The sequence below is a fragment of the Anguilla anguilla genome, chromosome 10 (genome assembly GCF_013347855.1).
Source record: "Anguilla anguilla isolate fAngAng1 chromosome 10, fAngAng1.pri, whole genome shotgun sequence".
Classification (NCBI taxonomy): Eukaryota; Metazoa; Chordata; class Actinopteri; order Anguilliformes; family Anguillidae; genus Anguilla; species Anguilla anguilla.
In genome coordinates, this window is record NC_049210.1 from 45,828,680 (window position 1) to 45,844,444 (window position 15,765).

Here is a 15,765-nt window from a genome sequence, read left to right on the forward strand (position 1 = left end):
CACACAACCACCCACCCCCCCCACCGCGCGCCCCCCCGCCTGCGCCTTGGCCCCAGTGCCCCCGCACACAACCATCCCCCCCCCCCACCGCGCGCCCCTCGCCTGTGCACGACTTGCGCTCACATCGTGGGCAACCCCCCCGGACCCACCCGCGAGGCTATGCCCCCCCACCGCCTCTCCGTGCCGCTTGTCCTTTGTCACCCCGAGTCTTCGAGAGCGCAGTAATCCCCCCGATACATTTGGGATTAGCGTCCCGCACCGGAATTTGCTTAACCTTTTCTGTTAAGTGAAGATGCGCAAGGGCTGCAGAAGTTCTTGTGGGGACGTGCCGATGTCCCCACAAGGGTGTGCTGTGTGTGTGTGTGTGTGTATGTGTGGGCGTGTGTGTGTGCCTGTGCGTGCCTGTGTGTGTGTCTTTGTGCCTGGGTGTATATATGTGTGTGTGTGTGTGTTTGTATATGTGTGTGTGTGTGTGTGTGTGTGTGTGTGTGTGTGCGTGCCTGTGTGTGTGTGTGTGTGTGTGTGTGTTTGAGTGTGTGTGTGTGCGTGCCTGTGTGTGTGTGTGTGTGTGTGTGTGTGTGTTTGTATATGTGTGTGTGTGTGTGTGTGCGTGTGTGTGTGTGCGTGCCTGTGTGTGTGTGTGTGTGTGTGTGTGTGTGTGTGAGTGGAGGTGGCTCGGTGTCAGAGGTTAAGGAGGCTGCTGAGTGGAACACGTGAAAGCTTTGAGTAAGCCTGGCATTAGGTGGGGCTTGGGGTCGTTGATCCTGCTGTGTTAAGCTGCTTAAGCCCCAGGACCCCTGCCGGGAGGGGAAACACGGGGGGGACGGGGGGGGGTTTGGGGGGGTGCTGGGGGGGGGGAGGGGTTCACCAGCGCGGATTGCTGCCCTGGGTCTGTTTCTGGGTTACCTGTGAGGGAACAAGAGCTTTTGCAGTTCAGACTCTCTCAGAAAAAAAGGTGTTGGATGTCTGCAGTGTCACAACTAACAAAACCATTTGAAAACAAAGTGCCCCGGTGAATGTGCCGGCGCAACCGGACCCCCCCGCCTTTGTGCCGCCGGAGAGAACCGGCCCGCCGAACCAAGGAGGGACACACCGTTTAATTCCGCAGATTTCCCCCCCTTTTCAAGTGCATTCTTCTTAGGTGAACATGTTATCTGAAAGAGAGCCCCATTACCTCTGACCGAGATAAGATTCTTTTTACCCCCCACCCCCACCCTCGCCAACACCACCTTTAATCTAATTCGCACGAAAGATTTCATATAAATGCTTGTGGCCCGCAGCAGAAGGACAGATAAATTCAATATATTCCAGAGCAATGCACTCTGTTATTGTTTTTTTTTTTTTTTTTGTGAGATTATCCCATTCTGTGGATAAATGTACTACAGAGAGTGGAAGGGTGTGCAGAGTGTGTGTGTTCTATGTCAAGATACCCATGGCAGGTAGATGCACGAATTGAAAAGTGCATTTGTGGCTCGCAACAGTGAACAGCACGATGGCAAACTAGACAGGACAGAACTGACTCCTCTTTAGTGAAGAGATTTAGAGCACAGCTTGATGCCACAAAATTCGGCAGCAATGCAGCCAAGCTGAGACAGACCGTTAAGAGACAGACACAACTAGCACTGACAAACAGAATTCTGGTTTTTGAGACAAAGGCTGCATACTTCCATACCTACTAGTACCTTCTTCCTCTAAGAATACTAGCTAGGACATACATCATAGCATGCAAGAGTGCAAGTATGCTTCAAATAGAGCAATGATAGAACAGCGCATTCAAATGATCTGACAAATCCTGGGTCCTGCCAAGTACTCATCCAGGTATCTACTGGTAGTGTATAATTTCTGGTTGGCAATCTGCAGTTTGAAGCACACTTATGACAAATAATATACAGACATACACTGGAAAACAGATCTCTGGAGTTTTTAAAGTAAGCCATTGTATGAGTCATTATGATGGTGAATGACTTCAATGTCAATCAGTTCTGACCAGGCTAACCCATCCCCAAACCATGACTCATAGTATTTAGGAAGGTCTCTCATGACGCTAAGACAGTCATAAATGGTTACTCACTTTGCCAAAGCATGAGTCCTCTTGAGCTCTTGAACTGGGGCTTGATGAAGATGTCACCATATCACCACATCATAAAATCTGATGCAATATAGCCAGCTTTGCACATAATTATGCTAAAAAGCAACACAGTGAGTGAATCATTGCGAGATCTGATAGTGTAAAATATATACAAAAGAAATACTGAAGCAATAACAAACGTAACACAGAATGTGAGTAAAAACACAATAAAAGCATGTCACAGCACCAGCGGGGGTGGAGGAGGTTTTGTTTAAACGTCTGAATGAAGGTATGTGATTCTGGAGCTGGCAGACGCAGATCGCTCCACAGCTCGGAGGCTTTGTCTCCTCCGTTTCGAGCCTCACCACCTGTTTCTGCCACTTCGCGAATGTTCGGCGTGCAAGATGTTCTGCCCCCCTCTCAGACCCGCGGAGTCTATTTGAGCGTGGCGTGGGGTGGGGGGGGGACTCGTCTCCCCCGCTCCTCCCGCTGATGAAGTCGCTGTCAATCAGCCATGGAGTTAATTACCTCCGCTGTCCGTTTAGTGTGAGAGGATCAGGAACTCTGACCCCCGGGCCCGCCCCTCACTCCCGTCTCCGCAGCCTGACGGGCGAAGGTCTGACACCGGGCCTACTCCACTGACCACCTGACAGGCCACCGCCCCCGCCCCCCCTCTCCAAAATTCACCACTGCCACCGCCCCCCTCCCCCCCAGCCTGGTCCGCCCCTCACTCCCGTCTCCGTAGCCTGACGGGCGAAGGTCTGACACCAGGCCTACTCCACTGACCACCTGACAGACCACCACCCCCCCACCCCAAAATTCACCACTGATACCCACCCCACTCCGCCGCCCCCCCCAGCGCTGCTCGACTGCTGGTCTCAGGGGGGGTGAGGATGTGCGCCGTGCTGTATGAAAAGGCCGGCGGGGTGGGGGGGTGGGGGTGGGGGGTAAATGCGTCTAAGCTGGTGTGGGAGTTCGCATGTGTCAACACGGGGGTGTAGGGGCGCGCTCCGACACAGGCGCGTCAGGTGTGTGTGTGTGTGTGTGTGTGTGTAGGAGTGTGCGTCCTCTGTCTGCGGCGACAGTGACGGATGAAGACAGAGAGGGGCTTGGGGGGGGCGGGCAGAGGGGCGGGGGGGCGGGGGCAGGACTCCGGGGAGCTAAACTAATCCAGCGCCTGGACAATGGGGCACCCGCAGCGGGAGGCCCCTCCGCTGGTCCGCGGCCGGGGCGGAGGGGCGGGTGATTACACGCCGCCGTGTTCCGCCGGGTCGTTAAGGCCCGGCTCCGCCCCTAGCGCCCTGGAGTCAGCCCCTCCCCTCGCCCCCCCCCCCCCGCTCCTGTCCCGGTCCGGGTCACACATCAGAGGAGGGTTTTGACCGAAAAAAGCCAGGGCGACTGTCCTGCGTTCTCTCTCGCTGCTTATATCCCTTAGCTTTCCGTTTAGTAGCTAGGATTATTCACAAAGCCTTCGATTTCAATCATCATCAGTTTTGATAAGTCGAATTCAATCATCGTTTTGTTTCTGATTGGAGCTCTTTGCCCAGCTAGTAGCCATTTAGAATGTGCTGAATATCCATGTCCTTCCCGATTACGTCATTCCTTCTGTCGCATAGCTGCTGTAGTCCTTGGTGAAGAGTTTTTCGATTAGTAATTTCAGCTTGTGTTCACAGAAAAGAGTTTCTTTACCTGACTGCGCAAACGCAGAGAAATCCCATTTTGAGCAAACCCTTTATTGGCGCTAATGTGGTTGTAGCCGGGCTCTCCGCTCCCGCTGCGAAATGGACGACACAAACAGCCCCGTCACTGGCGTGAACGCGGGCGAAAGAGAGCACTGTTCCAAATCTAATCTGGAACAAAATTTCTACGGGGAGGGGGGAAAAAAAAAAAAAAGAAATGCAATTTTTCAATGAACGAAGCCCACCCTTGTCTCAATTTAAGTAAACAAGAAAAAAAAAAAAAAAAGGCGGTTGGGGGTAAATAAATAAAAAGTGAAACACGAGAATGAAAATTAAAATGCCATCACTTTGTTTTGCGGGGAGAAAAGAAAGAGAGAATAAACTGAAGCCTTTTGGAGATCTATTGGGTTACGGCAGCCAAAATCGCATCACTAAAGATTTGCCTCCTGTCTGCAAATTCGATCCCGGGCAATAACCGTCGATTAGGAGCTGGGTCCAGTGGCCGGGTATGAAATTCAGAGCTTCATGGAGGTGTGGGGTGGCCCATATTGGATTAGGAGCAATGCAGGAAGCCAACCGAGGGGACAGAATACTGATCAGGGGACCTCAAAGAACGGAGAAGAGGAGGATAATTCGGCTTTGTGGCACATTTTGGGCTGGAGCTTGGCTCCCATGAAGTTTTGTGGTTGGTGTTCAGCAAGCCAGATCTGGAAAGAGAGATTTGAGTTACTTTTACCTGTTTTCCACCAGAGTATTTAAATTTAAAGAATGGTGATGGTGAATTGTCTATATACGTGTTTGTCTGTGTGTGCACATGTTTATGCTTGTGTGTATGGGGGGGGGGAGGGGAGGGTTGGTGTGAGTGTGTGTCCTTAGGTATCTTCTGGGGGGAAAAAACTGCACCGTTGAATGTTTTGTTTTGCTATGCATGTAAAGATATGGAATTGGGAAGAGTTTCAGAAGGCTGTTTTCAGCATACAAAAATACTTACATGGAACTCCCTAGTTGAAAGAGGTCATGCAAATCTCATGTGAGCAAGCTCCACAACTCTGGTGGTATATAGTATATAATGGTATACTTAAACAATTCATATCAGTATTCCTCTCCGTTCATAGACGGTTTTGGCTACAATCTACGTGTACCCAAACGATCAGCGGGGGGTCACTGGATTGTGATGAGCACGGAATGGTATCCTACTGAACCCTCCCGTTCCCCGGGCACCGACCGGGCCACAGGTGCACCAACTCCTCCAGCAAACGGACAGACTGGCATACCCCAGGTCTCCAGTCTGAGCGCAGAGCGTCTCTCTCCCAGCTTCACTGACTGTCCAGGGCAAGTGAATGGGAAGAGAGAGAGAGAGAGAGAGAGAGAGAGAGAGATAGGGGAAACCCAGCCGATCCGGTCACCGTGACGACGTCCTCCACCCGTCCCCCTACCTGCGGCAGGTAACCCGGCGAGGCTAATGGCCGCCGGGGTCTCCGATTTCCCCTGACAAATTGTCTTATCGAGCCGCGCCCGATTGGGCGAATAAAAACACGACCCCCCGGCCCCCCCAGGATTCCCCCCGGCACCCCCAGGATTCCCTGACATTCACACACGTCTCGGGAACACAAGATGGGGGAGATAAGGAGGATCGGCCCGGTCACTGAAGTGGCTAACAAGGACCATTAGAGCTGCTTTCAGGCATGCCGCTAGCCGTGGTTGGCGTGGGGGGGGGGGGGGGGGGTATGGGGAGTGGGGGGGGGGTGGGCTGGTTGTCGGGGGGCCATGGGTCTGAGTAACCTTTCAGATCGGCATCATTGTCCAGCATTAAAAGCGAGCCACCATTGTGTGGGAAAGGTTTCATTGGGGAGGGGGGGGGGGCTGGGAGCAGAGGCTGGGAAGGGTGGGGGGGGGGGGGAGTGGTTCAGCGTGGTGGGGGGGCCAAAGATAAGTGGTTGCTCCTTTATGATTCCTGCTTTGCTGTTTCGTGGAGGAGCCGGGGACTGAAGGGGGGGGCAGGGGGGGACACAGTGGGGCTTTGTGCCGAGCTATCAGGAGTAACGGCGAAGTTTGGGAAGGAGTGAGAGAGAGGGGGAGAGGGAGGGAGAGAGAGAGAGAGAGAGAGAGAGAGAGAGAGAGAGAGAGTGAATGACAGCAAGGTAGGAGAGACAAAAATAGAAATGTAAGGGGTTGGGAGTTGGGGGAGTGGGGTGGATGGGGCGGCGGGGGGGGGGCAACTGAGGAGAACATGGACAAACCTGTGGAAGGAGAAAATTGTTCCTGTAGCAAGGGACAGCCATCAGGAGTGCACAGACATGGGGCAACAGGGCAGAGTGTGAAAGAGGGGGAGGAGGAGGGATTGGTGGGAGGGATGAAGGGAATGAGACGAAGGACAGGCACAATAGGAAGACACAAAATCCCTGGGTTATGTAAAAACACTCCCATGGTGTAGTACTTCCTGACTCATAAATTGCCAGGTCTTAGGAGGATATGTATTTTCTCATACATTAATCATTTAAAATTTATCGCAGGTACTTTATTTTTATAACACAAGATCATTTTTTTCTTCTAGTTAATTAGTCTTGTCACATATAAGCACTCCACCTGAAACTGGACTGCATGCATTTTTAGTTGTTCAGCTACTTTTTAAAATCGTCTGTAATGGTCTGTAACATTTATGTAACCGTTCGCCAGTAAAGCTGAGCCTCAGTCATAAATCATCAGACCGTCATACCACCATTGCCTGCGGCAATGACCATGGAAAAACAAATAAATTAACTTAATGTGAAAGGTATGAATTCACATTAGCAGCTAGAGACAAGGGTAGTTCAGTTCCTAATTCAATTTGGCACCAGCGTGACCAAACCAAACAAACATTTCCACTGTTTTGTTAAACATCTCGAACCACTGGTTGACTTAAATGAAAATAAGTTGGCAGGGGTTCTCAGTGAAGGAGAAGTTGTGCGCTGAAGTTGTGCATCTTGGCGCAGTGCGTGTGGATCTTTGTTGTGCGTGCGCGTGTGAGTGGCCACGCCCACAGACAGGGGAGGAGAATTCCCGTCTGTGGGCTGGGAGTGCGCCATGGCGACTGCTCTGGACTCGTCCCGACTATGCCCCCCCCCACCCCCTGCCCCCCCCGCCCTCCCGCCAGGGCCCTGCTGGGCGGGGTCATGTCAGACATCGGCCCCCATTGCGCCGTGTCTCCCCCCTCCCCATCTCCTCCGACGGCACTGTCACCACCCCCCCACTGGGTCTGGCTCAGCTCAGACACAACCCCACCAGCCCCCACCAGCAGGGGGGTGAGGGGGGGTAGGGGGGCGGGGGGGCTCCTGGCTTTATGGTCACATCACACAGCCATTTCAGTGCCTCAGCAGGGCGAGATCCTGACTGAGAGAGAGATCCTCTCTCTCTCGCATTACGATTAAATTAAAGTTGGCTTCAGTACACAGTAAAATGTCCGGTGTTGATTCAACTCTTAACAGATAACATTTGGTCCCTCATTCCAGGGGGGGGGGGTAAATATTATCTGTTAAGAGTTGAAGTAAGACTCGTTTTTCATTCAAACGATATTAGAAATGGTGAGAGAAGAAAGGCAGGCAAATAAGCTAAAGATGCCATTTCATTTGCAAGGACAAAAGTCACAATCTTGCCCTTTTGTTCAATTAAAGACAAGTCAGAAAATCAAACTCGATTAGATAGCACAGCATTATTTACAATACATTTGTTGAAGACAGTCCCAAAAACTTTGTGTTAGAAATCATTTGACGGCTGAAGAGAACCAAGTCTGAGATGGATTCATGAGGAGGAATGTCACTGCGTCTCGGCCCTGGTGATGGATCGTTTGTTGCATCAGAGCGGATCGCCATGGAAACTCAACTGCCATTTATCAAACCGGGGAATCCGCCTCGCTGCGCCTGACCCGTAGGGCGACCGAAATTTGGTAACATCATCAAAATCTCGATCCCGCACTCTCCGGCAGGTGAGATGGAGACAAACAAGAGCGTGGAAACGAAAATCGGGGGGGTGGGGGGGGGGGGGGGGGGGGCGGTGGGGCGGGACTGACTGACGCTGTGTACACCACACTGAGAATGGGGAAGGACAAGAGGAAGAGGGACATCCCTGTAAATGGAGCTTTCTGTTCAGGGCATGTTGTAGTGAGGCTTCCGGGCAATATCTACGGGAAATGTCTCAGCAATTTACCTTCACTGCAGCGAAAATGGAAACAAAAAATGATTAGGCTTTTAAACATCCAGTTATTTGCTTTGATTTTTTAATTGTAAATGTAATGGAAGGAAAAATATAAGGTACTTTCATTTTTTTTAAAAACAGAAGTAGGTCATGGAGGGAAAATGAATAAAGACAAATATTTGGATATAAGGAGAAGTGAGGGTAATAAAATATGAAAATGAATCAATTCATTTTGTAATATGACTAAGATTGAAATTGTCTCATTTAAATCATCCACACTTAGATGTAATCCAATATATCTAACTTAAATTGAATAGCGCTTTTCAGTCAAACATTTACCATAGCACTGTAAGCACATACTGCTGAGTCAGACATACGCTGCTGCTTAAAACATTAAAAGCCCATGTAAATGAGGTTAGCTTTAAATGATGCTGGCTTAGTGATTAGGCTAATATCCATAAGTGCAGCACAAGAATCTTTTGACAGACTTATATTTCTCATAAAAGTTGTTATTAGAATTTGTAAACTCTAGTCCTCTTCCTGGCTGACGTCAGAATGCGTTGTGGTGAGCAGAAGGTGAACCCAGAAGAGGTGGTATTTCACGCACATTGGTCTGCTGAGCTGATAGCATCACAGACATCCCGTTTTACTGGGAAACAGTAAAAGTCAAACAGCGTAACGCAGAAGAACAAAGCTGGCGATGGCTGATTCCCAAAAGCAAATGGAGCCAGAGTAGAAAAGGAACTGAGAGCCTGATATTCCTACCTCAGCTCCTAGAACAGCACCTCACCTGTCATGATCAGATCATCTACTCCCACCCCCCCCCCCCCCACCCACCCACCCACCCACCCACGGCAAAGTACCACACCTACTACTCAGTCCTGTCCCACTTCTACTCCCACTCTCATCCTGAGCGGATCCCAGCACACAGCAGCATGTAACCCCAGGGGGATTTAAATTTTTTTCCCCCCAATCCCCTGAGGTTGCATGCTCCAAAGAAAGAATACTGGGAATACCTCAAAAAGCCTCCTCCTAGCTACAAGTCGACCAAAATATGACATCCACTCGTCAACTGTGCAACTAGTGATTGCTTAAGAAGCCGACTGCAGGAGGCACAAAGCAGACAAAAGTTTGTGTTTCAGGGGCATTTAAGCTGACAAGCTGAGTCTCCAAACCCAGACAGCAGAACCGTCGGATGCAATGCACACCAGTTTGGTCTCACAGGGCCTGTGCGTAGCACTGCTTCCTCGCAATAATGCTTGTGGGGAGTCAATGGTAACACACCAAGCACATTCACAAGCACTAATAATTCATTAATAATATTATGTGGTTATGGGGCCAAGTGGCGAAAAAAAACTAGAAGCAACTGCAGCTCTCTCCAAGTTTTATCACTGCTGTAGTGCAAACTGCCAGATAGCCGTAAACATTAATTTGTGTTCAAGTGTTTGCGTGTTATAAAAGTCCGTTTAACAGGAGTATCCCACATCTACAACTCGTAACTGGTATACTGGCTCACTTGGGTTTATGTTTGCATGACTCATATCGCTGTTGGAATACTTGAACTTTCAGGGGTTTGCATTGGAATATTAGTGTGCGTGTAAACATAGTCGTTGCCAAGCAACTAGAGCCGCGCACGCCAAAACAACAGCAGCTCACACCGGCAGCTAATTATACCTTCTGCACAGCAGCAACATCCCATTTTTATTGTCATTAACATCTGTACTGCGCTGGCTAATAGCAGCACCTGCTTGGGGCATGTCTCTCCTCCCTTATTTGGTTTGTGTGCTTTGTTTGAAGAGTTCTGCATTGTCTTTTCGTTTGATAATAGGTGCTTGATAAATATTGTATTATTTTATGAATGACAATAACGCTCTATCTCATGTCAGTAATAATCTGTCGCAGTTTATTTTTCAGTGTAGAAAAGTGTCATTATGTCTGCTGTCAGAACGATGGCATCAGTGATGTGACATCATGTGAGACAATTTGTCAGACAGTTTTTTTACGTTGACAAAAATATACCTAAAACACTGCTATAGAGTTATATATGTCAAATTAGAGATTACTTGATCATGGACTACCTTGTAGACAAGTCATATAAGCCGATTGAACCAGACATATGTGATGGGAACAATGAGCAAAATCTAAACTGTATTTGACTGAAGACCGTTCTAATGCTCTAGAAACATAGAGTGATGTACATAACATCAAACCCAAACACTGCTGCTGTATTAAGCTGTTGAGTGAGTAATTGCTCTAATTTGTCAACAGAGATGACAGAATTCAAAAGTTGTTGTACAACGGTTGTACAACCGTTACAGTCGCTAACAACCGCCAAACGTATGGCGCCACCACTGCTATCACCTTTCATCACTTCTAACTGTAAAATTGTGGGTGTGTGTGTGTGTGTCAGTGTTTGTGTGTGTGCGTGCATGCGTGTGTACGTGAGTGTGTGCATGTGCATGCGTGTGTGCTTGTGTGTTTGTGCGTGATTGTGAGTGCATGTGCGTGTGCATGTGCTTGTGTGTGTGTTTGTGTGTGCATGTGCAGGTGTGTGTGTGTGTGTCTGTATGTCCGTACATGCGTCTATGCCGAAATCCTCCATTGTTACTAGAAAATTTATTGAACAGATTTGCATTTTGCTCTCTGTTTAGCGTGGCATTTTAGTGGATGATGGATGACAGTAAATCACGTACTGTAAGAACTACAAGCGTGTCCAGGCCACAGAGTGAACTGCCTTGCCATCAGGAGGGGTGAATGTAAACATAAAGAGCACTAATTAAGCTGGTTCTGCCAAACCTGCCAGAGGCACTGCAGTTCCAGCCACTCCTGAAGATCCACACGTCTCCTGCCATGTCCTTCTAGCACATTTATGATCGCACCTGTGAGTTTATGAGATTACACTTTATGAGATTATTATTATTAATAATAATAATGAGAAGAAGAAGAAGAAGAAGAATTAAGAAGTGTAATGTCATAAACTCATAGATAGACTAATTATATCATAATCATTTTGCTTCTCCAGGTGGAGTTTCGCACATAAAAACATATAATCAAAAACCCCTGCGAGAACCACAAGAACAAAGTAATAACAGCCAGGAACAAGAACAACTATCTCAGTGCAAAATGCCAGTTAGCCTGTGTTATATGGAGAACACTCAGTGACTATTCAAGACCACATCCAAAACTACAGCATTCTCTGCCCGTTTGAATTGGTCTTTCTAGCTTATAAACTGCAAACTGCAAGCCAGACCTGATAAATCAGTCTTCCACAGTCACTTGGTTGAAAAGCAAATCAGCTTGAAATTGTTTTGTTTTGGCTTTCATTAATGGAATGGAATGAATATTGCATACCTCGTAAATATTGTATAGACTCAAACAAATGTTCTGTAAAATGGATCCATTTTGGACCGAGTTATTTTATTGTTGTATGAGAGTGAGCAATGGCACACAAGCAACAAATACTGAAAGCTTTCTCGACTGCGTGTTTCTGATAAACTGGATTTCATTGCGACAGCACCCATTAGCTGAAATTGTAGGAACTCAAGCATATAACAGCGACTTCACCTACTCTCTGTCTTGTTAAAAATACTTGGGAAAAAAACAACAGAAAGCAATCTTTTGTGACTGAAATGCACATATATGCCACCATCACCAGGAACAAATTAAATAAAAGAAAAACAATTAAACATTAATAACAATATAATTCATATAAAAATACATTTTATGTTACACCAACTCTTTCTATGAATACTGCTAGCCTTCCAGCCAAGAACATCCTATGACTACCGTTTATACACCAACCCCTCTCACTGCACACCTGACCAACTTCTCACCGTGTAGCAGCATTGATTATGCCCAAACTGACCTCTCCTCAAAAACACACATGTCCCCTGGAACACAAAATGAAACAAAATTTGTGGCCAAATTTCCCTTCTAAAACTTTACTTAATAGTAGTAGTAGTAGGAGTAGTAGCAGTATCAGTAGAAGTAGCAGTGGTAGAATTACTGGAGGAACTAAAAATATCATTAGCAGTAGAAATAGTAAATAGTGGGTGGTATTCTGGTAGCCAAAAAAACTCAACTCAGAGGTTACAGGTTTGATTCTCAGTTGAGACACAGCTCGTTGCGCACTTCAGCAAGGCGCTTAACCTGAGCTTCCTCAGTAAATGTCCAGCAGCGTAAAAAGGGATAATAAATAAAAACAACAAACGCGAGTCACCTTGGATTAGGATGCCTGCTGAGCAAATAAATAAATTATGTTACCAGTTAAAAATTATTGGTGTTATTGATCTGCTCTATGCGTTCCAGGCTCACCTCTCTCTCTCAGTCTCTCTCTCTCTCTCTCTCTCTCTCTCTCTCTATGGGAATTCCCACAGTATATTAGGAGCGGCGTGACAACAAAGAGGAGACACAGTGAGGAGCTTCACATTCTCTTCCCACACTGCCTTTACCCTGGAGATGCCTCCCCCCCCCCCCCCCCCCCCACCTTGCGTCCTGCTTTAATTAAACTCCCCAGCGCCACCTCAGTGCTGGGGCTCGCCAGGGTAGCGGCCCCTCCTTGAGTGGTGGGGAGAAGCTGTCACTCAAACCTCGCCGCCGTGCTCCCGCCTTCGCATCCGCCGAGCGGGAAAGTGACGGACGCATAATAGTCACCGTCCCGACCTGTCTCTGGACGCATCTCCCCCCCCCCCCCCCTTCCCCCGGACCCACTCTTCCCCCCGTCCCCCCGGCCAATCACACGCCAGACGTGGGAGGAGCCCACCTTCCAGGAGCCCAGCGAGCCGAGGTTCTCTTTCAGTCGGGAAATGCATGGGAACGTTTTTTTTCTGCAGAAAAAAGGCCGTCATCGCAAACTTCTTTTAAAGAGTCGTGGAGTACGCCTGCGTACATGTCAGATTCTGTATTCTGATCACGCGCGATGTATGTTTCATGTTTTAATGATATGCACATGGAGCATTATTAGGAACAGTCTTGGACATCAGTCAAGTCCTCCTAATAGATCAGTTGTGTTTATGTTTAATTTTATTACTATTTGTTAAAATGGTCTTAAACCTATTGCATTGTTTCTAAAAGCAAATGATTTATTACATGACAGTATTATATGTATATGTATATCTGTATATGTGTATCTGACTTTCTTTCAGATAACATTTTCCATAATTGACCATAGTAGATAATATTTTTTTATGATAGTAATATTATTTTTATTTTTATTTTTATCGCTGCGTCTCTGGCTCTTGGTTCCTGTGCGATGCAAAGTGGAAAGGAGACAATGGCAATTAATTTTGTAATAATTTTGTCTAGTAAAGGGGGTGGGTGGATAATGTGCATGTGAGGGTTTGGGGGGGTGGGGGGTGGGGGTCACATCCCAGACGTGTTGCCACGGAGACAAGGTGCTCCCTGCCGCCGGCGGGTCTCGAGAGACTGGGGAGCCATGGCGACGGGGGGGTGACAGGCGCGGTGACAAGTCCAGCAGGGATATCGGGTCACCCCCGCCCCCCCCTCCCCAAATTTCGGAGGAGCCCCGACTCAGGGTCTCCCGTCCCCACGTCTCCTCGGGGTTCCCCCCCGTTTGCGCTTACCTCAGCACCCCGTTATCACCCTCGCAAAAAAACCCGCCAACAATGTCCCAACCGTTCCTGACCCCGCGAGGGGCCTAAATTTCGAAAGTCTCGCCCCCCCCAGGCTCTCCGAGCTAGGTCAGCGCTGACGGGCCTAAATAAAACATCGAGGAGACTTACGAGGCGGTTATAAACCTCACCAGACGAAAGCGCGTCGGTCGGTTCGTCTGCTTTGTACTCGGATCGCCGTTTCTGAGGTCAATAAACAAGACATTCATCACTTTTAATGAAGCAGAGGGTCGCATCATGTTAGATTAATTAAGGGTGTCGGCGCAGAGACTGTATATGTGATGCACACACATCTATGGGTGGAGACTGGCGCGATGCTCGTCCGGGAGCCACAGTTTCGGGGTCCCGCTGTGCGGGGTCGGGACCCTGATTAGATTCAATGTCAGAGTTTCTATTGTGTTCATGGCAGCAGTGTAAGTTATAGGGTCGCCATAGTGATGAGGCAGCGGAGACACTGTGGCGACAGAGCGGAGCTGCTCGTCCAAGCCAGCACTGTACAGTGCCACACATCCAGGCTCCACTGACTGCAGGGACACTGCATAGTGCCACTGCGGTACAAAAGAATCGCGCAAGAAACAGAAATATTATTCATAAAACTCCCTAAAGATTCTGGGTTATAGCAGTAAAAGATGTTCGCTCATATGTGTAGAAAACTTAAATGTATAAAGTCAAACTGGTGTTTCGTTAGAAAGCTTGCTATGGTTAGGTTTATGGAGTTGGGTTTAAGTTTTCCATAATCGTATCGTGTTTTTTGTCATAAATTTCACTTAAAGGACACTTCTAATGATTCACTGTTCTTGCTCGTCCTGAGGGGGGAATAGTTCATTTTGGTATCTGAAAACAAAAAATAAAATAAAAAAGATTATTGACCATTAAAATGACTAAATATTGTTTTCAGAAAGCACATAAACCTGCTGAAAATTAATCTTAATGATTATCGTGACTTTTTTAATCTGTTTTTTTTTGTATCAGTGTTATTATCTGTTCTTGTGTTACAGAGAATGGGTTGTCTCATACATAATTGATGATTTCACAGTCCAATGATAACAGCTACAACACTGCCATTCTGCTTGTTTTGTCTGGTATTATTGGACAGAAATAGTGTTCATTTTCTTAAAGGTTGCTTTTAGCAATACGTTCTGATGATCAAAAAAAATCCACATCAACTTGCAACTAGATCACCAATCTGAACCATGGATTTAGTTTGATTCACGGATGGAATAACAATAACAAAACAAAATTACTTAAAAGTTGCGATTCTGGAGTCAGCAGCAAATTCTGAGGCTTGTACGTGCAGCCATTTCCACCCAGTGGTACACCAAAGCTCACATTTTTAATGTTTTGAATAATTAAAGTGCTCTCTCTGAACGCCAAAACCGCTGAATCATTTTTGGCTGTCGAGTCACTTCTGGGGGTCCCTGTTCAGGCTTCAGCCAGAAGAAAGACCCACACAAACCTCTTTCTTTGTTATTCAAGTGTGTCACCTAGTGGACAGTCCCATCGCAGAACCCCCATGCAGCCCATGCATAGCAAGCCTTAAAACTGGTCTTCACACAGCAACCGTCCGTCACTACGTTCCCATTAATTCACTTTTTTAGTTTTAGCTCTTCAAGGGGGAAAAACATATTTCTATGCTATTATTGTATATGTTTACAATTTCACTACTGATATGATTGTCTAAAATCCGTCCGTGTCATTTATACCCATATCATACTGGGTGGGACTTAGAAATCTGGACAAGCAAAGACACATACGCAAACACACATGCTCTTCTCTCCTCACAATTCTTTAGTGTTCACAATGATACATAAGCCTTTTGAAAATGTTTTCCTACCAGGAAACCATTACAACTTGAAAAAATGCTTTGACATATTGTATCCGAGTACAGCTTGGAATGTACTTTTATTTCCAGCAATTTCATTTCAATCAGGAACGCATTACACAAAAATGGTTGATTTTTGAATATATTTAATGAGGACAAGAAAATAATGTCGTCTTGGATAACCACTTTAATATGCAATGCATTTGACAGAGAATGAAGGCAGAATGTTTGAATCAATTGTGTGAACATCTGCAGGAAAGTAACATGGAATATCATGGATGCTAGTGTTGTATTGCTAAATTCTAAATATATAATTAAAAATCAGCAATTCAGGGTGCATTTTCACAACTATACCACATTACAGGACACACTCATAGAGAAAATCATAATCGCTGA